Here is a 24124-nt window from a genome sequence, read left to right on the forward strand (position 1 = left end):
TCTGACTGCAAAGTTACTGAGAAATTCTTGCCAGAACAGCGCCAATGGCCAAGACTCCTTTCTCCTGCCCTGCCCTCCCTCCTCAATTCTGACTCTTTAAAAAATTTACCACTTATGTAAATTTTCAGGTTAAAGTTCTGAATAACTTTTTGATAATGAAAAAATTTTCAGTTTAAAATTCTGTAACACTGAAGTAGACGAGAAAAAAATCAGATTTTCTTTTGACAACCAATTAATAGAACAGAGATGATACTTGGTTGCAGAGGAGAAAGCTGTCCTTCCTGAAAGCTAACCAGGTAGTTGTAGAGGTAGGTAGCACACACACACACCAGACTAGTAGGCTGTTACATTTTGCTGGCACCAGCCAATTCGTAATTGCTGCTGGGCTCTTAACCAACCTTCCACTACCACCAGCACAAGATAACTTCATCCATGTCCTTGTCAAACTGCAGAACATTCAGGGTGTAAAATATAGACATACATATAGGCTTTATTTTCTCCTTGGAGAATTTATGTACCATTACATTCTATTATATTTTTTCAGCTGAATATTTAAACGATGTTGAATCAGTGATCACTAAACCAGGCACCTTTTTATTCAGCAAGGTTAGGATCTTTGACCCCCAACTGCCTCTAACTATGAGATGAATCCTTTTATAATACTGACAAATTATTAATTTTCTGCCTTGACTTTTAATTTAACATTTGGAGTCAGCAGCAGTCAAATCATAACTTCACACCAGCTACAATTTCTAACTTTTGTACGTGACATTATAATATCTTTCAAACATGAGAAACCAAACATTCTGAAAATGAAACCTCATTATTATACCCATTTGTGATCAAAGAAATGGCTTGGTTTTGTTTGTTTGTTTTCATTTTCTGTCCAGAAGGGGATGATCAATGGAATGCATCAATTTATAACACTGCTGCTGTAATGCATTCTTGAAACATTGCTGATATTCAGAAACAAACACTTTTCAATTTGTAAATTTTCTGCAAAACACTTTCCTTCAGCTACCCATTAATCAAAGGAAATCATAGAAGTTTGCTTTTTTTTTTTTTAAAGCTTCATATCCTCGTTCTTATAGACAAAGTAACTGCACCTGGGATGACAGCACACACTGCAGCATATGCAGCAGATCAGAGGATTTAGCTCATGGGCTTCTCTGGCAAATCTCCTGCTCCCTCCCAGTCCCATAGGGAGTGCTGGTGAAATCAGGCATGGGAGCCACCACCACACACAGAGGTAACATCCTGCAATCTGCTGGCTGATGGCAAACTCTTGCCATCAGCTCTGGTTTGTGCTCAGTCTACTGCTAATAGCAGGTAATAGTAGGCCAAGGTTAGAGTATACCAATGAGGGTTTTTTCTTGTCTGGACCTACACCGCAGTATTTCAGTGGTTGCAATTTCTTGTTAGATACCTGGGTTGGTTCAAGAGGCTGTTTGCTCAAGCATCAGGACATCCTCTCTTTGCCACAAACAGCAAGTACACAGTTAACTTCCATTAACTTCCTAGGGAACAAAGGTACAGAGATTCAATTTGGGCTGCCAAAAGGCCCTGCCAGTTTAGCTTTCTGACATAAATTAACACAAACTCAAAAATGTATGTATATATTAGGTACACAGGAATTTTATCATTACAGATAAAGAAAATTGAGTTTCTTCTTCAAACTCTTCATTTAGAAAACCGTATGTAAAGAGAGAAGAAAGGTTCACTTTTAAAAAGAAGCAATATGCAATTGTAAAGTGAATTCTTCAGTAGAGTAAGGAGAGTAGAGAGAGGAAAGAGAGACTTGTTACCACATCAGAGGATAAATTTCTTTACACTAACTCGGGCTTGTTGTGCAAATGGAAAAACAATTTTGCCTTTATTAGTTTTATAATAGACTTAGCTACAATTTGTTAATTAAAATCCTAAAATTGGCCTAAATGTCAAGTTAGGGAAAAGTGTGCATACTGGGTAAGCAGTGACAAGTAGCTAAACATGCCATTGTCCTCTTTCTGCTTTGCTGCACAAGTAGAAGATGAGTTCATTTTCACAGACCAATTTCCTCTTACACCACTTCTCACTAATGGGATTTTTATTCTGGGGCATTTGGAGTCTTTTCCCGAGAATCTACCAATAGCTCAGCAACTGCTGCATGAGTAGGGATTCATTTTTTGGACTGTGACCAGTTTTAACTACAGAAATACACTTTTGTAAACCATCAACTTGACACAAACCACAACAGCAACAGTTAAGTAGCAAAATATGAGCTAAACTGTCTAGTGAGCAAGGTCAGCTACCGAGACACAGCAGCAAACTGGGATATACTTACTGTTGAGAATCCATTAATGCAATTGTTCTTTGCACAATATGAAAGGTAATACAGATGTTAATTCCATTTACCTGTGACTAATAACACTGGGAAATTAAAACCCTTGAAAACAATTACGTATTTGCACAAAAAAAGGTACTTTATTTTAGGCAGTAAAACAAATGACATAACAGTACGCTTCTCCTAAATGAGTCACTGGATGTCTTTTAAGTGCAGAACAATCTGTTAATCTTAACTATTAGAGTAAGAAAAACAGAATTTGGCTGGTTAATAAAAATCTAGAGCTACAGAGAAAATGTTTGTCACCTATTTTATTGTTGTGTTTTTTGTTTGTTTGTTTGTTTTGAAATTTAAGCAGGTATCACAGAATCCTGAAACAGCTAAGTGCAGCATGTTAAGTACTTACATCATATTTACTCTCCAGGAATGTTTCACAGAGGGTGCTAAGTACTTACACCAAGTATAAAAATGGGCATTACGCTCCTCTGAAAACTCCTAGAACTTGTACTCCTAGATCTCTCTGTGTACCTGTAAGGTATGACAGAAGGTCATAAAGGTCTGAATGTGCCTGGCTTTTAGGAATCCTTTTTAGCATCCTATAACCCAGAAAAACTCTAAAACATGGAACTGTTGGACTTAATCTTAACATCTTCAAATTATTACCCTGCTTTTTCTTCAAAACAGCTTGTGACTTTCCTAGGGGATTTCAAAGTGTCAGTCATAAATCAGCTGTTTGTCAGAGCTCGTGACATTTAGCAATATAGCAGACAGAAAGGATGGAGTGGGCATGAGGTGCTGTCCTCACTCAAGTGTTTGAGGGCTGCATGGGCAGAGAAGGCAATTTACACGGATAAACAGACAGCTTCAGACAGACAGCCCTGTGCCCCTCCAATTCCATCGTACAGTTGCTTAGTGCTGCAGATAGGGCTTCTCTAATTCTCATTGGGGATTAGGTATTCATGGCAGCAAGTAAGAAATGCAGTGCAGGGAGCCAAGTAACTGAAAAGGAGAATGTTATAATCAGTTACGATAAATGGATCTTCTTTCTGGGAAAGACCTAAGAAAGGACAAAAGTAGATTAAAAAAAAAAAAAAAGGAGAAAAATTCTTCAGTTCCCTTTTTACCTAAGGAAAGGTTAAAAATTAAACATAACTATTTGCTGAAATAAAAATTAAATATAAGCTTTAATAAAGTTGGACAGAAGGCTTATGTGACCACTACCAGCCTCACTTACCTCACTGTCTACGCTTAACAACACCCTGCATTGTAAGGCAATATTTATAATCCCTTTCTATGTGGAAAAGTGTTATTAAGACATAAATTGCTCTGTCTGAAGACAGAAAAAGCAAGCAGGAAGTGAGGATGCAGAACACCATCTGTATTTCAGGTGAGCTGATGTGAAACCTGCACTTTTTTTTTTGACACTGAAAATTTACAGACACCCAAATTTCAAGAACAAAACTTTTGGTTTTCAGGTTTCTTTCCAAGACAAAATATGGGTTCCATGATGTCCTTTCTTGTTGCTGGTTATCAATAAAACTCCAAATCTTCCTTTCAAAGAAGACTCAAGGGGAAATTATCAATGAGCACTATAACTAAGCCCTTGTCAGATATCAAAGCTATGAGGTTGCTTTTCCATATATTTCCCTGGGAGTTTTGTATGCCTGAATGCTTTCATTCTGCTTTCACCCCCACTAATAGAAAGCAGAACATTATCACAACCAGAAGATAAATCAAGATATGACAAAGACCTTCTGAACAGACATGAGTGCATTTCAATTAAAACTTGGATTTTGCTGTACTAATTGTTCCCATTATGTTAATATCATAATTGCTGCCATTTTCTTATACAATCTTGCTGCTCCTAACAAAACAGAAGAGCAACCCATAGAGAGCTTGAACATGTCATGAGAAGTTTTCAAGGCAGAGAACAGGAGGTACAGTTAATTTGTGAGAAGGTTTTGCTAGAGTACTATGGAATAAGGCAAATCATTAATTCCTCATTAAGTTTAGGAAGATAACCTTTTAAATCATAATTAGAAGATACTCCCCCCCCACCCCCAAAAAAAAAAAAAGTGTGTCAGAAACATGTCTTCTCAATAGATATTACAATGAAGTTTTCTGCAATATACTTGCTAATGGATTAATAATTGGATAGTTTGCTTAATAGGAGAGCGCTTATTATTAATAGAATTGCTAACTGTACAAGGTTTGGAAGAAAAAAACATAGCTAATGATCCCTTACTTTTTAGAACTGATATACAGAAGGAACACTGCACAACCCTGATGAGTGTCTTTGTTTTCTTTTGTCCTTTTTCCCCTCCTCTTTCTCTTACTGTCCTCTCCCAGCATTTGCACATACTATAATTGGACACTAACACCATTTGCACCTGGAATGAGCTAAAAAAAAAGAATCAGAAGAATCAGCATCTTCATTTCACAAAAAGTTAAAGAATCTTATTTGGAGAGAGCATGTTTTATACAAGTCCAGAGCAAGCAAATAGCATAATTCCTAGTCAGATACTGTTTCTTAGCTGTTTCTTCTAGACTATGCCCTCATATTGTTTAATGCTATACAGCGTTGTTTAAATATGTAGCTGTATTGAATAGCGAAGGTCTTATTCAGTATGTTCACATTTGAGACGTGTCCCAGTGGTATTTCTGGTCATTTCTGACTATTACAGCCTGTTTGGTGGTTTAGTTGAAGAGATCACCTCCCAGTTGACACACACATATCTTACAAATCACTACTATAGCAGGCAGCTTGTGATCAATTTTCACCCTTGAATATTCCACAGGGTGAAAAAAGAAGAAAAACGCCAGAGAGGGACCAATAAAGCAATGACACTGACTGAGCAGGATTAAATGGGACCTGCACTCCTGACGGTATCCAGATAGTAGGAAGTAGATATAGAAACAGTAGCTGAGAGCTCAATGATCACAGAAGAAATAATATTCTCATAGGCATCTTGAAGGTGTCTTTTAGGTCAATGGGAACTTCCCAATAGCTTCACAAGGTCTCCCACTCCCAGAATTTAGTTTAAACATGGCATGCATTCAAAGTGAAAATAATATCAGCATTGTCCTGAGTAAACTGGGGCGAAGTAGAGGCAAACACTCCTCCTGGCATCATCTTTCTTCCTCTAGGGCTAATAAAAAAAATTAAATGACTTGTAAACTATGTAAATAATGAGTGGCCTACTATTAAAGAAGGATAAATGAATTAGCTTTACTGCAGTTCCTACTGCAAGACCATTGGTAGAGAGGGTCTGATTTTGGTCTATTCTAAGGTTGTTTTACATCATTCTTGCAGCGTAAAGGGAAATTAAGTGAGCATAAATGTGATCTATGTCCACTTTAAGAATTCTTTCATGCTTCTATGTTGAACAAAGGGAGCTTACTGTAAATAAGGCTGAGAAAAATGACATTCATTTTGCTACCTTGGCAAGAGAATGAGTTAAGTAATCCTCAAAGCAAGAGGTCTGAGGTGGAATAATTTTTACACCTGAGTTGTGAAATGAGAAAACACTCAACATATCTGGATAGTAAACCCCACTCTTCCTTTAGTCAGGCAGACTAAAACTGGGTCTTCTGATGCCTTTCCTGCTTAGTGAAATGAAAGCTGAGAACTGGAAGTAGCATCACCATCAGAAATGATGCTGCCAGAGTCAAAATTAACTTTATGACCATACAATAACACTAGTGTATTGAAAAGGAACAGACTGTAAGATTATCCTGCGTGACCTTAGAGCAATCACTTCACCTCAAGTCCTGTACCTGCTGTATCACGTCAGCCACACGCACTATGCACATATTTTTTATCTTTTGTCTCAGGTGCTAAAATGTCAGTTCCTGCCTTGTCTCACAGCTGCATGTTGCATTGCCTACTTTTCCAGCTGCCTTCCTGAGATCTGAGACACGGTACCTCAGCACTTGTTAGGAGCCATCCTCTTACACCTTCAAACTCTCTTCTGTAATTTTTTTATTTTTTATTTTTATTTTTTTTGCAATGACTGCAGAAGAACTTGACAACAGTTAAGCCACATGCACTGCAACCACTGTCTGTCGTGGGGACCAGCACTGTTCCACAGTTTGCTTGAAACCCATCTGGCTCAATCTACTTGCTTCCTTCTATGTTCAGCTCACCAATGCTTTGTAAGACAGGCTGCTTCTGTTCCATACCTCGCATACTGGAGGATCAACAACATTTCGGATAACCACATAGCCACACCTTTGCAGATCTCTTCCCAAACCTCTTCTGGCTAGCTTCACTCTGTTCTTCAAGGGTTATGCTGTTTCACCTCCCTGACTGCTACATTACAGGAAAAGTTGACATTGCACGTATCAACCTCAGCAACACATTTATGAATATCTCACAATCAATAAACATCACAGAGAGTGAAAGAGGACCCAAATATTCCGCATTCTGCCCAAACTTCGACCAAAGAACTGCTTTTGTGTTCAACATACTCCTTCAGGATACAGTTCCTGATTAAATGGAAATAAATACACAGAGAAATGTGAAAAACAAACCTGCCAGATCCCTAACCAAAAAAAAAAAAAAAAAAAAAAAAAAACAAAGAAAAAAATCAGCAGAACCCAGCAAATTCCAACATACTTTTGAACTAGTGACCCCATAAATCAGCTGTATTTGGTGGCAGTTGACACACTTTCCTGATAATCACCAAGGCACCAGTTGTAGTTCTTTTGATGGGGGAATACAGCTGGACAATCACAGAGCTTGTAGCTACTATACCGGCCTGTTTTCAGGAAGGCAACTTCTTTTTGTTTGTTTGTTTGTTTTGATTCCCAGCTGCACTACTTATTTGCTGCAAGATGAAAAGAGAGCAAAAGAGAGCAGGTCACATATTTAGCAAATGACAGTAATTCCCTCAAGATGATAAAAAGCAGCTTGTCTGTCACGAGCCTCCTTTTGTGTTTGACTTTGAGGCACATTATCTTTGCAGAAAATAAAACGCAAGTAATAAAAGAGGGGAAAACAGAGCCTGTAAACAACAAAAAGCAAATCTCAGAGGCTGAAAAACTTAAGTGTAGTGTAAGAAAAAGTTGAGCAACTCCCGTTTTGTATACCATTACGGAGTTCAGTACTCCTTCCAGTGGCCATCACTCACACTTCCACAATAAAGTACAGGAGAGGCAGATACAGCACACCCTTAAATGAGCAGCTCACTACTTGTCCTAAAATGCTCTTAAATTTCTTCTCTCCCCCCTCAGCTTCTTTCCTTTCCAGAGATGTCCCAGTAGCAAGGATCCACAGGCACGTAAGGTCTGACAACCATCCACCTTACCAAATAGCCTTCTGTTTAACACCTTATTAATTAATTTATTTTCCACAAATCTTTTAAAACATGTAGATATCTGTTTTCTTGTATGAGACAATCCCCTTCCTTGACATCTGAAATGAAGTATTAACATTTTATTCCATCCTTCAGAAAGAGCAGACTTCTATTATATATAATCTTTTACAGGAATGCATCTTCTGAACATTTCGGTGCCTTTCTTTAAGGACTCCTTTATATGGATTTCAGTCTCCTCTGAGAAAATTAATGGTTTAAAAATAAATGCATTGTAGGTTACAAACACAGCATCTTAAAAAAAAAAAATATTCTGGTTCAACATGATTAAGTTCCCTAAATGACACGATTCATTTAAATATACCAATCATACACTTAAAGGCCAGGTTATGATGATCACACCTTGTGTTGATGCATATCCTCTGGTTTGGACCCAAGCACACAGCACATGACAATACCCATTTTCTTTACAGTTACGCTATTCTTGTGCTTCTGGGGTGGCGATGGGGAGCAACATTCTGTTTGACAAAAACCCACCTTCCTCTCCAGGTTGTACAGTGGATGGTGTCACTGCTGAAACTACCATTAATAACCTCAGAAATTGGGACTTTAAGCCCTCCCTCCAACTCCAATCAGCTTCAGAACGTCAGCACTGCACATTTTGGCTTTCTCCATCAATATTTAGTTTACTTAACAAAACCTCAGGCAACAATTCCAGCATGTGACTTTATAAAGGAGTTACTGCAAGGGGTGCTATGACAGTAAATTCACCTACCACGCTAGGGTCATTCAGCTGGATTACACATTTGATGAAGCCCTCATCATGTGCACAGAAATTATTTCATACACTAGAACAAGAAGAATGACAAAGTACTTTTTAAAGTACATTTCCACAATATCATAGTATCAATTCTTAAGAGAGAAGACTGTTAAAATATGGAATAGCAGTTAAAAAGTAAAATGGGTTTAAAAATGAGTTTAATCAAGATAGAGAGGTGTCATTTCCATCTTTTAAGAAATAAAAACACATGAATAACAATGAATGGATGGATATAAGGCAGCACTGGAAGACAGTGATGAATAGTCTTGAAATTAGAAGCACAAGAATGAAGAAAACCTTCTGTTGTATTGACTGTGAGTGACTGCATCATAAAGAAACAGTCTTGTGCCGTACAAGAAGCAGTCAAATACAAGCCTATGAAAAACTGAAAGTGTAAAGCTTGCAGATAGCTGTTTTCCTTCGATCAGAGCACTTCACTTTTTGAGGACAAGCAGTTATGTTAGGACAGCATGCATTTCATTGGGGATATTTTTCCCATTTGAAGTGGGAAATGCATGTTACTTCTCACATTTAGACAATGTCTAATGCAACCAGACACTTATCCCACGAAACTGGAAACAAAAACGATACCAAGAATTGCTGAGAAGGCAAGCGTAAGGTATAAAGGCCTACTTGTAGCCCAAACCTCACCAGCAAAACACTGGGACCATCAACGTGCGTTCAAATTTCAGGAACTGTTGCTGGATTGACATCACTCCCTCCCAAAAAAGTGCCTCCAAGTACACCTCCATTCTGACTCCACGCAGCCCTACATCCCTGCTGCTGTTCTGACCGCATGTAAGGAATAGACAGAGAGTACTTCTCTCTGTTTCTGGAAATTAGATTTGGATTAAACCCCCATTAATTACATCAACAAAAGGTTCATTTCAAGTGCAGACAAAATAAGTCCATTTCAGCATCGCCACACTCTCTGTTAAAATAAATTCTTAAATTTCAAACTACGAAGAGTTATGTTAGAACTGAGCCTCAGGCAGGGTGAACAGGCACAGTTTAGGATAACTTGAAGCTAAATGGCCCCACTCCACTGGAACAAGTTTATGGCTACTGAGGATCTGGCCTATACAGCAATCCAGGCTACCCTGTTGTTGTGTATCCGTGGTAATACTGCCATCATTATTTATAAATAAATAAAATTATTAAGATTCAGTTTGCATTTCCTTCAGCAGCCCCTGGTTTTCACCTTTCCACTATTCATCATTTGATTTTGGGGGCAAATTCTTTCATATTATGCAAATTCCCATGTGGCAACAAATTCGTATACTTTAAAGATTCAGATTAATTTCATATTTAGTCACATATTATTTTAAATTTCTTATTTAAAATCAAACACTGACAATAAAGTCTAAAAAAGTCAAAATCAGACTATCATTACCTCAATAGCCTTCTCCCCTAACTGCAAACAATAAATCACTTCATGTAAGTACTTTTAAGCCATAAAACTGCAAAAAAAAGGCATTTTGTACTGAAAATTGATTTCTATTGAGAACTATACCTCCATGCAACTTAATTTGCAGCTGACATGGATTGCTAACAGGGCTTGCAGTATGAAAAATAGATGACAGTAACTAATTTGGCCCCGTATTAGTAGCCTTGCATCTTCAATATAAGTAGAGCTTTTGCTGTTTTTTCATAAATGCACAGGACCTAAAATAGAAAGCTATTTGTGCAAAATTGAAGTGCAAGTTAAAGTGCTGTTACAATACATCTCAGGAGTTCAACTACAGTATACTTTGATTTTTCTTTTTCATTTGTTTTAACATTTATTACAGCAGGGTATGATCAGGCATTAGGAAGGCAAGATTTAGTGTTTTACAAGAATCAGAGCAGACCTGAAGAAAGAGCACTTGTACTATGATAATGCCAAATAATATCCTTGCCCAATTCTAAGATACACTAAAGATAAAAGCTCTGCATTCACGCACTACATTAGTGATGAAAAGGAGCCCCAGAGAATGTCTTATTACTGTAGTGTGAATTATCAAGTTGCCAAGAAAGACTCTACAAACTATTTTTTATGATGCTTGTTACTGGTAACTGATAACATTTATGTTGTCACATAGGAAACATAGATTATTAGTAATTCTATAGAATAACAGTCGTCCTAAAAAATTCAGCCTGCTTGCGTGCCAAAATACAATAAAAATGAAAGTGAGATTGAGCTCTAGCCAATTCCTGAACTTCAGAACAAATCCAAGATGCTATGACAGGCCTGACTTTATTTCACCTTCTCATCTCTGGATGTTTTGGCTTAGTGGTCAGTTGTTTGCTTGGTCCCTGTCTTTAGTGAAAAGGCTGCTATAATATTACCAGAAATGAGGACTTATTTGATACTTTCCTATTCTACATCTGCAGGGAAAGAATGCAAGGAATACAACAATATGTGGATACTCTGCATCAATTACATTAGCACACTTACAAAATTGGAGTTAATTACCTACCCTAATCATTTTTCTGGATTAAAATCATGCTGCTCAGTATTTTGGAAGCAAAACTACTATGTGGATTATTCCCAAAGATCAGTGAAGACACTGCAGGAACTGAAGTTTTATCCTTTATTTTCTCAGAGCAAGAACAACATCTGAAAGCCTAGCCCCAATGGAAATGAGGGAATTTTATTATCAGCCTTGATGGGGACATGATTTCCCCAAAGTGTATTGTTTATAATAAACAATGTACATAATGAACTTCTCAATGCTGAAACCATAATGAGGGAATCCTTCTTTTCTCCCTAAACTGCCATTTGGATGTTGAAGTATTTTAAGCCAAATGCATAAAAAGGAGGCAGAGACTACAGGCTTCCCTCATCATTCTGATGGCCTTTCTGCTGATTTGGGAGCCTTACATACATGTTAGATTATGTTAATGTACACCGTAAAGTTTATAAAATCATCTCTGCATATAATTAAAGCTATATTCTTTTCCAACTTTTTTTTTTTTTTAACTAGGTCATCATGTTGATTTAAACACTGAAATTGTGGCTGTGAACATTTAATGAAAATAATAACAAGATAGTAACATATAAGAGGAGACAATTTAGTGTCTCATTCCCATTTCATTGGAATTTTTTATTCCCAGTTACAAAGACAGTTTCTGAAGTTGCTATAAGATAATTTCCTCTTCCCTTCCTCCTAACCCTTTTAGGCTGTGAAGATTAAAAAAACAATAAAAGGATCTGGTCATAAAACCTGCAGGTTAAAAGATTCACAGTTAAAGACCTCTAATCCCTATCCAGCCTGCAGAACGTACGTTGAATAGTCTCTTACTTGCATTGACAACTTTCTCAAGTAGGTCACTATTTTATTTTTTAAACCTGAGCCCATCAGCAGCCCCAGAAGACACATTAGATGACTCTACGTGGCAGAGTGCAGTACCACATGAAAATACCGAAGCAAGTGCGTAAATTCAGCACCGGTAGCCGAGTGGTCTGACCCACATTTTTATGCTCTGCACCTGGATGGAGCTGCACAGCACTCTCACTACAACTATTCTGCTGTCTGCCTCCAAACCAACACTTTGGTTTTTACAACACAAGGCAAAAAAAAAAAAATCTCATACCACAGCAGATGAAACAGAGAATGAGTCCAAATTTCAGGATTGATCTCCCATGCTTTGTACCATGGGCTCATTAATTAGCCTGGGGCACATCAGATGCAGTCAAATGGGTTTGGTTTGTTCATTTTACACTGCCCCACAAATGTAATGAGATGACTTAAAGTCAGTGTAAAGAATTCACTCCCTGTTCAGATGTGTGTGCATGGAGGAGTTACAGCAAACGAGAATCAAGTTTTATACGTACAACGTCATTCAAAGTCCTAAATGAAAATGATTAAACACAAAATGAAGACTCTGATGTGATTGCAATGATGATGAAGCACTACATGAAGATGAGCCTAGCTAAAGCAGCAAGCTTTTACCACCCTGAATCTCGGTGTTTCCATTAGCTATAAGTAAGAATTATGAGAAATCAGTATGATCAACTGGAACATACACTACAGTGAAGGAGGAATACTGAAATCCACAATTATCATTGTACTCCTTCATTACGACTTATTTTTATATACATGGAGTGCCTAAATTTCTCTCATAAACCTTAAACTGTGGAAAAAAAAAAAAAACAGTATCACATCAAAGATTTCCTGTAAAGCAAATCTACAGCTATATCTTTCTGGGAGATCCATTAACACTTCTTAAGAAGAGCACTAAACAGCATTTGTTGAATCACAGCTCAAATGGCATTCTCTGTCTGGTCTTCATTTGCAGCTGCCGACAAAATAGGTGCCATGATTGAACTGAGTTGAATATTATCGATGAAACACCACCTTACAATTTCTGCAGCAAAAATAAGACTACAGATGACTCGGAGAAAAAGGATCAAGTACAACGATAAGGTCCATCCAGGACAGAATATCACCTGAGTATCAGAATATCACCACTGAACGAGCGATGTTTTTGCATGCTAAGATGATTCTCACAAACTTTAAAGATGGTGGCATTGGTGGTTAAATCATAGGAATATAAACTGGGAGAATTCCTGTTCCTCACTGAAGTGTGAACCCTTTAAAAAACCACATAATCTTTCTGGGATGTAGTCAGTCTCTGAAGCAGTGCTCAGAATATTTCCTTATCTCCCAGAGATCTCAGGAGGATATTTTGTTTACCCCAACGATATGCCTGGACATCATCGTGACTGAGACCAATCAAAATACACATTTATAATTCTACTTTACTGACACCAATAGACACACCTCAAAGCAGAAAGTTTCACAACTGAATGAAATTTTGACTGCAACTCCACAGCCATTTCAGCAGTTCTAAGCCTGGGCTGATACAGGTCCACCTGTAGCTGGTCCTGACATTCCCATATATCAGCACTTCTGGGATAGCACAGCAAAAAATTATTTAGGAAACTGAGCACAAACCTAAAATGGAAAAAAAAGTTTACTTTTCAGCTGGATCATCTCCATCCATGACCATAACACTTGGAAGTGTCTTGGCTTTGACTGCCATAAAACAACATGAGCAGGGAAAGACTCGTCCTGTGTGCACCCATCACCTGGAACAGCCTTTTGATACCACGTTACATGCACTCACTTGCTTCACTACATGCTTGCTGTTTTTGCCTATATGATAAAACAATGATTTATTTCTTCTAATTCTTTAAAGAAAGATTATTACTTTTTCTATTAAACAATGCATGTCTATATTTTTTCACTGCTTTCCATAACATTGTTGTACACTTGATTAACTTTTCTTCAGCTTTATATGGACCCATTTACTTCAAGAAACTTGAGTCTCGGCCCTGCGTGAACAGCAGGTGGAATGATTTTGAGGTAATATTACAGATGACATTAACACATGGTGTGATGCCATCTGAGCAACTCATTGATTTTCCATTCTGAACATTATAGAAGAGCAACCTGCAAAACTTTAGCTCTGCATTGCCAGTTACAGTATGCAGGAATTTTTGTTTCACTCCTGAAGAAAGAGGACACAAAGTGCTGTTATCGGTAGCCTTCACAGCAGGCATTGAGCTGAGCATGGCTCCAGAAGGCAGAATGAGAAACACACTGTTCAAATACAGAAGACTTAAAACTGCTACATCTATGGGAAACCCCGGGTGCCAAAACCATCCGAGCTGATAAATCTTGGTGACCATGAAGCGTTATCACCCTGGTTCCAACACAGGGCAGATGTTGGCCATCACTGACTTAATAGGAAGCACAACAGAGGGCCCATTCCTGTCACAGGTGCACCAAGTGACTCACTGCCAGTAATTCTTCCTTCTATAATTACCTTAATAATAATCAAAACCACAGCTGCTGCTTTCGCTTTTTTTAAAAAAGTGACTGAATTCCTTCCTGCAAGACCTTTCTCCTGTTGGCACCAGCTGTCCTAACCAATTTTTACACGTGAGTTGGATGTGTGGAAGCCTAACTGATGTACTTACTAATGTAAGTTAGCAAAGGAGCTTCGTGCCCTTTGCAGGATGCTGAACCTGCCTCCGGAGCCCCCTGTATAGGGTACACTATTTAATATGACTCTTCACAGCTGATAGAAAGGGTATGTTGATTTCAGTTAAAATTAGCCAACCTTACAAAAACAACCAACCTTCTTTTCACCATATTTATTTCCATCCGCCAAAACTGCATTTTTCCTTTTCTCCAATTATGTCGTGTGAACCACACACTGCCCACAAAAAGATTGGTTCACTATGTCCAAGAAAAAAAAAAGTTTAATTAGCTTTTGCTATTAGTGCCGTATCGTTAGTGTACCATACCAAACAATGGATTTCATCCACAGAGTTTTCAAGTTTCAAAGTCACAAGGAAAACACAACGGAGAATACAGTGACACAAATGAATGCAGGTCACTACTAGACAGGTTGCTCTAGAACACAGTCTCTTCTGGGAGAGTTTGCATTTTTCCCACCTATGCTACACTTGTTCCTCCATTTTTAACTCTGTTGCTCATTGTCTAATGTATAGTTAATAATGCAAGTGTTTCTGTTTGTTTTTTAGCATTCAGTGACTCACCTACTTGCCACTACTGATTATCATAAACAAACAAACAAAAAAATCTTACTTTTATCAGAGCTTCCTCTGAAAGATCTGCTTCTTTAAAACTTCTCCCTCCCCACTTCCCTCCACCAGCTGGAATGTATTTCCATCAGAAATAGGGCCTACTTGATATTTTTCAAAAAATCATGGAAAGAATTTGATTTTGTCTATATTAGTTTGGAGAAATATTTCAAAATATCACTGCTTTGTTTCCACTTCATTATCTTCACTCTTAAATATTTCACATATATTACCACTGAAATGCCCAAGTCAAGCTGTTTTGCCCACATTGAAACAAAGCAAATATATAACAGAGAGAAGATGCCTTTTCACTTTTATTTGGACCACTGTAAAAGAAAATATCTGAGAACTTTTGAATAATGTAACACAATAGTTTATGTTGTGATAACACACAACATGGATTTAGAAACTACTACACAGCATCAGACCCAGAATCAAATGGTCTTACTGTGTAAACCTTCCAACCCGAAGTTTACATTCTTACAGGATTGTAAAAATTAGTCATAAACTAAGCAAGCGCCTTTCTATGCTTGCCATATGACCAGAAAGTTACTGATTGCTCCAAGTGTTAAAAATCTAATTTTAAAGGCAAGAGATAGATGAAAGGACCACAAAGAAACCATAAGACAATACTAACTGTCATGAAAAGTGGCTTCAAACACATCTGCTATGGACTTTTTTTTCCTGTAGGTATCATAGCAAGTCTTTAATCAATGCTACATCTGGATATTTAAGCAAGGTTTCCTTCATCACTGCATAAATGGCAGTTTCTTTGGATTACTCAAATGCCATAGTCTTAGAAACTGAGGTAGCTACAGAAAAAAACATTAGTCATGGAAAACTAGAAAAAAATATTTTGAAGCATTTGGAAGAAATGTGAACAATCTCTAAGAAGAGAAAAATGCATGGAACTACCAGTGGTAGTTTGCTGAAAGCACAATAAGACACACATGCATTACATGAACAGAAAATCTTATGCTTGCTGAATTCTAAGATTTGAAATTTTTAAGAAGAGCTAACTTTTTAAGAAGAGCTAACTGTGCACAAATGAAGTTTGGGTGTTTCCAGTCACGTCAAATATTTCTCTATCAGGAATATACCAGAGGAAACACATTCAGGTAGCACATCTCTACAGCTCCCTTAACATGTAAATCAGGCCACTGCTTTTGTTTCAGCTGTCAAGCCATCCAATAGATCTTTACTTGATACTCACAGAAAACGACTGTTCTGTGTGCCAACAGTAACATTGTCATGTCTAAGCAGGGAATATTAGTGTTGAATCAAGCATCCTGAGGACTTTTTCCCACAAAGAGTAACAATTCAGATTTGCATGATTGATTCTAGTGTCCTGTGTCCTATTAAAAAAAAAAAGTTTAAAAGTTTACTCTCTGTAGGGGAAATCTGCAATTATTTTTTTGGTTTCCTATTAAAAGCAAAATTTAACAGATTTTGCTTAAATCAAAAACATTATATAGCAGAAATACAGATTCAAGAGAAACAATTCACTCATTTGACTGCAGAGCTCTGTAAGACTTCTCAGTATCAGAAATGTAAGACCTTCCATGGACATTTTATGAAATATCAATACCTTGGAGACAGAATAATATGAAAAGTCTTAAGGTTCTGTAAACTTTTTTTTTTTCCTGAAGTTAATGGAAACATGATGGTCAAAGCACAAGATGTATCAAAAGCTTAATAATATTAGCCTACTTCCTGCTTTCCGCTACCCCTTTTTCTCTCTCTCCTTCCCCCAAAAATATTTTTAAATTCCATTTGTATCTCTGTAAGGTGCATTTTCCGTTAATGGAATTTGAAGAGTTAGTTTGCCATGCACTTATTTGTATGCAGATCTCATGAACTTCCAGAAGTGGACCACATGTTTCTGCTGATTTTGGCACAGTTTGTTCCAGTAGAGATGTCTTCAATTCACTCCGTTTGGCAGGTTACACTCTTGGTTCCATTAGTTCGATTGCAGTTCTTCCCCATGTTTTACCTAAATTTCACTTTTTAATATCACATCAAGAAAGGAAAATGAAATCTTATTTCCCATGGAAGAATTTCCATTTCTCTGATAGCCACTTAGTAATTTGTGATCAAATCTGTGTACATTTTTGTTTACCTTGAAGAGCATTTTTTGAAGATAGAAATCTTACCTATTCAATTACATATTCATCAAATCTGCAATGCCTGTTCATGTTCTTTTTGCATTGCTGAATTTTCACTGACCCTGAATAAAGTATACCATGGGTTCAGATGGGTTCAGTCACAGAAAGTTCTTGATTTATATATGTCTTAATACTCTTAAATGCAGAAAATGCCCAGGAAAAGTATTTCAATGAATACTGTTATCCCTGACAAGACTTTCAGACTTACAGCAATTCACCTTGTACAAATAAGGCTGGCAAGAGATCTTTGTTACAACAGGCTGTCCTCCAGACTGTGAAAAAGCAAATGACGCTGATTTGTCAGTGGCAACAAATCCTTGAAAGAATTTTCATTAAAGATTCAAGTTGGCTTTATGAACCTTGATTCATGCTTTGATTGCTATAGTAATTTTATATACAATTTTGGCATGAGTAACAAACCTGGAATTTCAGTCGAAATTACACTCATAAAATGCAAGTATTTACTTTTCTTTCCCTGTACCTGCTGCCTCATAAACTGGACTAGCTTGACCTGAAGTGTATTTAATATTTAAAGGTTTTAATTCATAGAGAGGCTCATGTAATAGAAGGTCTTGTCCCAGCCAATTTCCGACCTGACAAACCCCATCTACAGAAGTTCAGACTCGCTGCACTTTAAAACAACTTTGCCTTCATTAACAAAGGAACCCAGAATAAGAAAATGTCATCTCCATACCTCACCCTTGAGAAGCTGTTTTCACAGTTCCTTTTTCCAGACTTGCCTGACACTTACTTCCATCTTCTTCTGATTCACTTCCCAGGAAATTAGCAACTTATTTTCCTTTCTCAAAATGAAACCATCTTCCAGGTTGTCCATCATCTCTAAAGTTTTCAAACAGCTATAGTGTCCTATTAATTCAGAATTTAGGGAAACCAGTAGCTAATATTTCAACTATATCTCAGTGCATGTTTTAAATTCCACTCTTGGAAATGAGACATCAGTGTTGGTTAGTGGATAGAACTTTGAACTGAGGCTTCTATTCACACCTCTGCTATTTCTGGTCTTAAATCCCTGGCAAGGAGCTCAAGTGACAGCTCTTCTCCAGGCTGTAAAGTTAGTTATTGGGTGGCCCAAGAGAAGGTGACTTTCTCTCCGTTTCCCACTGTTGTATTTATTTACCATAGGTATGTTATATTAAAAAAATGCTATTAAATTCCTTTGAAAAGTTTTTTGAGATCTAAGAATGAAAACCCAGAGACATTGCTGTTGTGAAATAGGCTGTTCTTCTGATCCCATCAGACAGCTCTCCTACCTGTTTCAAGAAGAGAGTCTAGGAAAAATAAACCTGGGCATTTGCATAATTGGTATTCACCTTGAAGAGAATCAGTGTGAATGTTTATAAAAAATGAATTAACTCTGTGAGACAATGCTATTTGTTTCAGAGAGAGGCCCTTGAAGTATTAAAATAGGAGATGATTTGCCCAGCCTGTGCTGCTGAGCACGCCGCTGTGACGTGTCTGCTGCATTCCATCAGTTCTCTGAACTAATTGCACGGCCCTGGGAGTGCCTGTCGTCAGAGAGAATAGAAAACAAGCAAACACAACCAGTTTTCCTGCTGCCCATACTCAAGTGAACAGTATGCTCTTTGAAGGGTGATAAGCAGAGGCAGCCACCAGCCCAACTGGTACAGAAAACCTGGCATAGTTTCCTCTTCTCTCTACGGATGCAAACTGCCAGCTCTAGATATTTGACCTGAATAATAATGCTTAGCGTAATAATTCAAAGTCAATGGGAATAGAGAAGAGACACAGACACTGTAATATAGCACAATAATGCAGGAAAACAGGCACAAGTTCCAAAACTTGATGTAGCTACCAACTCTGCAGTCAGAGTGGAAAGACTCCTCCATTAACATGACCCAAGGTAACCATGAAACAGTGCAGAAACACGCAGATCTCTCACCACCTTACATGGCTGTAGCATCAGACTAAGTCCCCCCTTAAAAGTTTCTTCACACAAACAAAGTCAGCTTAACTATAAGTACAAGTGTATCTATATAATTAATACAGATTACCGGGTTCAGTTGCTTGATCTGTCACACTGGACGCCTTCTGCATGCTGCTATTTCACCTTTTACTTTTAGTCTGTGCTGCACACGTATCATGAATTTACTTATTTTTATCGGATGATTTGCAACCTTAATGCTGCTCTTTTTATAGTTTTTTAAACATATATGTAACTACAAGTGTAGAGTGGAATACATTCTGTCTTTCTTGTCATTCTTTGAAACTGCTTTCACTATTTTAGTTCCTGTAAAAATGTGAAAATTTCTCCCAAATCTTCAAATGGAAATCATGGAATTTGTTTTTATATCTAATCTTCCTTTCCTCTTTTGTAAAATGACCTGTAACCACAAGCACTAAAAAACAAAAAATAACCAACTGAGTGAGGAAGATCTAAATTGCATTCCTGAGACTGAGTCACGACAGCTCAATGTAGGTTTACGTGACACATACTGCATTAGATTTGCAATGAATTTCACTGATTAAATTAAAAAAAAAAAGTGTTCATTATTTTGCAAAATAACAAACTTGCTGCTGATGCTTTATGCTGGAGATGCTTTCAAATTATTCAACTAAGGCTTTATCCAAGGTCTGCCGCAAGCCCCCTAGATTCACACCCAGGGCTTTTATGCAAGTTTTAATTTTAACCCATGAAGAACTTCCACAGCAAGCAGTGTCTAGACAAGGTATGAAACTATGCTTAGTTTACACTAACTTTCTTAGCTGCATAACAGGCTGGATACTGTTCTTGTTCTGGGAGCTGTCATGAGCCCCTTGGCCATAGAAGCATCACCCTGCACCACTAGTCTGGAAGCTGGGAAGCAGCGCCCACCACAAGTCCTGTCACCTTTGCCGACAGATACTGCCTGAAACTATTAATATAAACAAGCACATTCATTAGAAATAGTATGTGCCTTTCTATCTTCTGTATCAACTGCTTCTTAAACTCTTTGCAACACTGTCTCTTCAAAGCAGTTCTCGTCAGAGACTGAGGAGGACTTGCACAGACGCAATTCCTCTGAAGTTGGCTAAATTAGCTGTTTTTATATTTCTGATTAATCAGAATTAACTTGTACTTTTTATTTATGGTCACCTAACAATATCATAAGTTATATTTTGTAGAAGAAGCTGTGGAAACTTACTGCCTAAGCTATACCAGTCAGGCTGCAAAAAGCACTGGAGGATGTGCCTATGGTAAACCTGGCAAACAAATTATGCAGATGACCCATGAGATCTGCCTACATGTTTTTGTGAAATGGAAAACACCGTCCTAAGTGCATAAAATTAAGCAAAAAGCCATTTTCAACAAGCAAGACTTTAGTCAATTATTCTAATGAGTACCTGACATACTGATGCTAATTAAATGGTGAATGATTATACACCTTTTAGGTGTCAAGACAGCGACTTACTGTTGAATTTAATGAACAAAGCTGGAGTCACACATCTACTGTTTATGTCATGCTAAATTAGCTGCTTGTTAATTGGATTAAACTACTTCAAATTTACAAAATGTTTGACCAATACTATTATGCAATGCCAAATTGACGTGACATTTTCCTACTGTCCAAGAATTACAGGAGGAAGATAAGTCAGTTTCTTGTCCAAGAAGAGTTCTTGGGACTGTGTGCCGTTTCAAAATAAATCAGGGAACCTCACCTAACCTCTAATTAGCAATCAATCAGTACAGCTGCACAGAGAATGAACCAGACAGAACAGTCCCAGATGTTGGCTTTTCTCTTAGAGTGCCTCTTCTGTTTGTTATTTGTGTTTGGGCAACTCACACACAAATTACATACCTAAAAGTATTTGCACATAAATTCATCACAGTCTTAAAGAGAACAGCAACAAGCTACATTCAACATTTCATTTTAAGAGCATGGACAACACCTTGAAGTACTCATTTCTTAAATATTATGCTACTGTTTATATTAGAGTAGTGACTAAAACCTCCTAGAAGAGAGAAGTTTCATGCATAGTAACCATACAAACGTTAAACAAAAAGCAGCATATAACTCTAAAGAGTAAAAAGTAAGGCAATAGGTAAATAGCGTATCTGTAATAATGGCACGACAGCAGCAAATTAGTTACAAAAGTGAAATACATACACATGCTCTCTCTTCCCAGTTAGTAGACCCTATACCTATGAGTACACCTGAACTCCCTTTGGGAGCCTTTATGCAACCCCACACACAACAAGACTCTGCACCTTTTCTCTTTCCAAACAACCCAAAGCGTAACCCTAACTGGAACACTAAGCCTAACCCTAATTAGGGCCCTAAAAACACATACAGCACCTGTGGCGTAACAACCTCACGGACAGCAGGGTTCTATTAGGATAAGAAACTGCTACTACTTTATTTATTATCACTTTAAGTTGTTAAGCAACTCGGCCTTCAGGCCCTATGTATCTTATTCCTCCCAGATCGAAGGGAAACAGATCCGTTCCTTTTCAGGGCCTCTAGGGCCTAGATCAAAAGGCACGTTCAGTTCACCGGGGGCACAACAGCCAAGGCCTGTGATGGCAGTACTGGTGGGGGACAGCAATGGCATAGCTGGCAGATCGGTGGACGAGCCCACAGCTCCCTCACTGTCTGGCAAACCACACATTTCTGATTGTGGTCCTACATGGCTCTGTAAGGCCTCAGAGACTGCTCACCAGGTGACAAGCAATCCCACTGCAACCTTGTCTGCTTAGTAGCAGAGTCCCAAAGCTTCACCTCAGTTTGGTCCCACGTTTCAGGATCATAAACTGTCTGATTCATAATGACAGGAATAAACTGGAAGGTTACCAGGACATATGATTACCCATAGCGTGCAACTGCTTACCTTCAGCCTGTGAGGGGCAGTTGCGTGTGCAGGTCTGCTTCCCTCAGCTTCAGCTTCCTTCCAGCTCAGGTGCACTTCCCTTCAGCAACTTGAAGTACGAGATTCTGTGAGGAGTTTGCTGAGTTTGGCTGAACCTATCTTCATGAGGCGATCAGTGTCCCTGCTCCTGTCCTGGTCCCTGTTCTGCTAGCCTGTCCCTGTTATTCAGGTCCCTGTTCAGATGCCAATTGTGGTGTGATGTTCTTCAGGTACCTGCTCAGGCGCCATTTGTGGCATAATGACCACACGGACACCAAGGTTCTTTCAGGATCAGTAACTGCTACTACTTTATCGATGACATAATTTCAGCTCCCTCACATTGAGGGCATAACTTCAGCTCTCCTTTTACTGAGGATTCACTCTACAGCAGTACTTTTCCACTAACTATTCCCTGGTTAACAACTTTGCCCAGCAAGAGCAAACAGCCAGCAACTTCCATGTCTTAATAGCTGGAGAAAAGCAGTCTGAGACAGGGAGGTGTCTCCTGAATCACCCTTCTTATTTCTTTTAAACTCTTTACATTCCTTTGCCATTGAACCTGAAGAACGGCACTGGCACCACGACATAAACCAGCCCAGACACAACAAAGGCTGGAAAGTGGAAAAAGCCATCAGAGCAGTGAGAGAAGGTGCATGGCTGGGGTCACAAGGATTAGCCCTCACAGTCTCATGAGGCCCTTTCTAGGCTGGTCTTCCTGTTTTAATCTGTTATTTCACACTTTTCTGCCCCTTTCTTTTAGTTAAACGTAGAGCATTATTACCCTTTAATGCAGCTGCCTTGTGCCACTGTTGCCAGTCCGAGGATGGAGCCAGACTCCTCTCAGTGGGGTCTGCTAGAAAGGCAATAGGCACAAACTGAAGGACAGAAAACCCATATTTAAGGGGGGAAAAAAAGAGAGAGAGATAGAGAGAATTATACCAAAAGAAAAGCTTACCTCTGCATGTAAGAGAGCTATCAAGCAGTGGAACAAGTTGCCCACAGAGGCTATGGCATCTCTATCCTTGGAGATGCTGAAAACCCAGTGGGAGACAGCCCTACACAAGCTTTAAGCAGGGGGATTGAACTGGGGATGAACCTGAACCATTTTGTGTTTTTTGCAGCAGAACCACCTGTTTCTTGTTTCCCTCCCAGGTGTGAGCCACTCTTCACTTGACTGCATCTCAGCAACACCCCAGTCTCCTATTTGCAGGAGAAGAAAACCCAAACCATCCCATCCCCACATCCCTGCTGACTGCTTCCCTTTCAGAACCGGAGCAACTGGCCCTAAAGTACAGATACTGCATTAATGCCAGTGTCTGCAATTGCAAACGTAGATCTCTGCAGCCCTCTAGCGCTCTTTAAACAGAAAAGAGCTTGCAACAGCCATGGGGAAAAAGGGAAGGATGGCTCAGGTTGTCCTTTAATTCCTACCCTGGAGCTGCCACAGGCAGGTGCAAGCCCTGGCAGGGGGCTCAGCCCCGGAGGCTGGAGTTTATCATCATGCAGGTCAGAGGTTTGGGTTGGGGGCTCTCAAAGCCCCTTGTCCCCAGCAGACAGGGAGTTTAGCAGCTGCCAGCCTGGGCTGCATTTTTCTCCCCGCCTCTGCTGCTGGCTAACCTGAGCGAAGTGTTTTTCTGTGCCTCCTTTCACCGCTGCCATCATCCTAATTGTGCTGACATCCCTCGTCCCGCAGTGCAGCTGAGAGGCGATGCTGATCTCCTGGTGACTTCGGCAGTTTAGCTGGAGCATTTTCCCCAGGAGTCCACCGCATTTACGTTATTTATTTTCCAGGAGAAGACAATGCAACTATTTAAACATTGTTCTTCCGTGCAACACTAATTTAAAATAGAGGCTTTTATTTGCTAACAGGACAGAGTACCAGCTGGTATTTACCTAAACAGCTTTAATGTTTAGACAGGCTCCTGCTCCACAGCCTGCATTCCCTCCTGAGAAGCAGCACCAGTGCACAGAAAGTGTGCTGGCCAAGCAAAGGGTAGGTTTGGTTTTGCAGCCCCAACATCTGGTTTGGAAACGATT

At 38.8% G+C, this 24124-nt stretch overlaps 1 long non-coding RNA gene across 2 annotated transcripts; it reads right to left on the reverse strand.

Annotated features, from left to right (window-relative positions):
* Positions 1 to 1047: 1047 nt before the first annotated feature.
* On the reverse strand, positions 1048 to 23181 carry LOC137845342 (uncharacterized). 2 transcript variants are annotated; one of them, XR_011090174.1, is made up of 3 exons: positions 23043 to 23181; positions 22070 to 22962; positions 1048 to 1517 (listed from the first exon to the last, which is right to left on the reverse strand). It is a non-coding gene; the product is annotated as an uncharacterized lncRNA (long non-coding RNA). The 2 variants fall into 2 exon arrangements; XR_011090175.1 differs by having other exon boundaries at positions 22070 to 22940; positions 23043 to 23172.
* Positions 23182 to 24124: the final 943 nt, after the last annotated feature.

This window comes from Anas acuta, chromosome 27 (genome assembly GCF_963932015.1).
Source record: "Anas acuta chromosome 27, bAnaAcu1.1, whole genome shotgun sequence".
Lineage (NCBI taxonomy): Eukaryota > Metazoa > Chordata > Aves > Anseriformes > Anatidae > Anas > Anas acuta.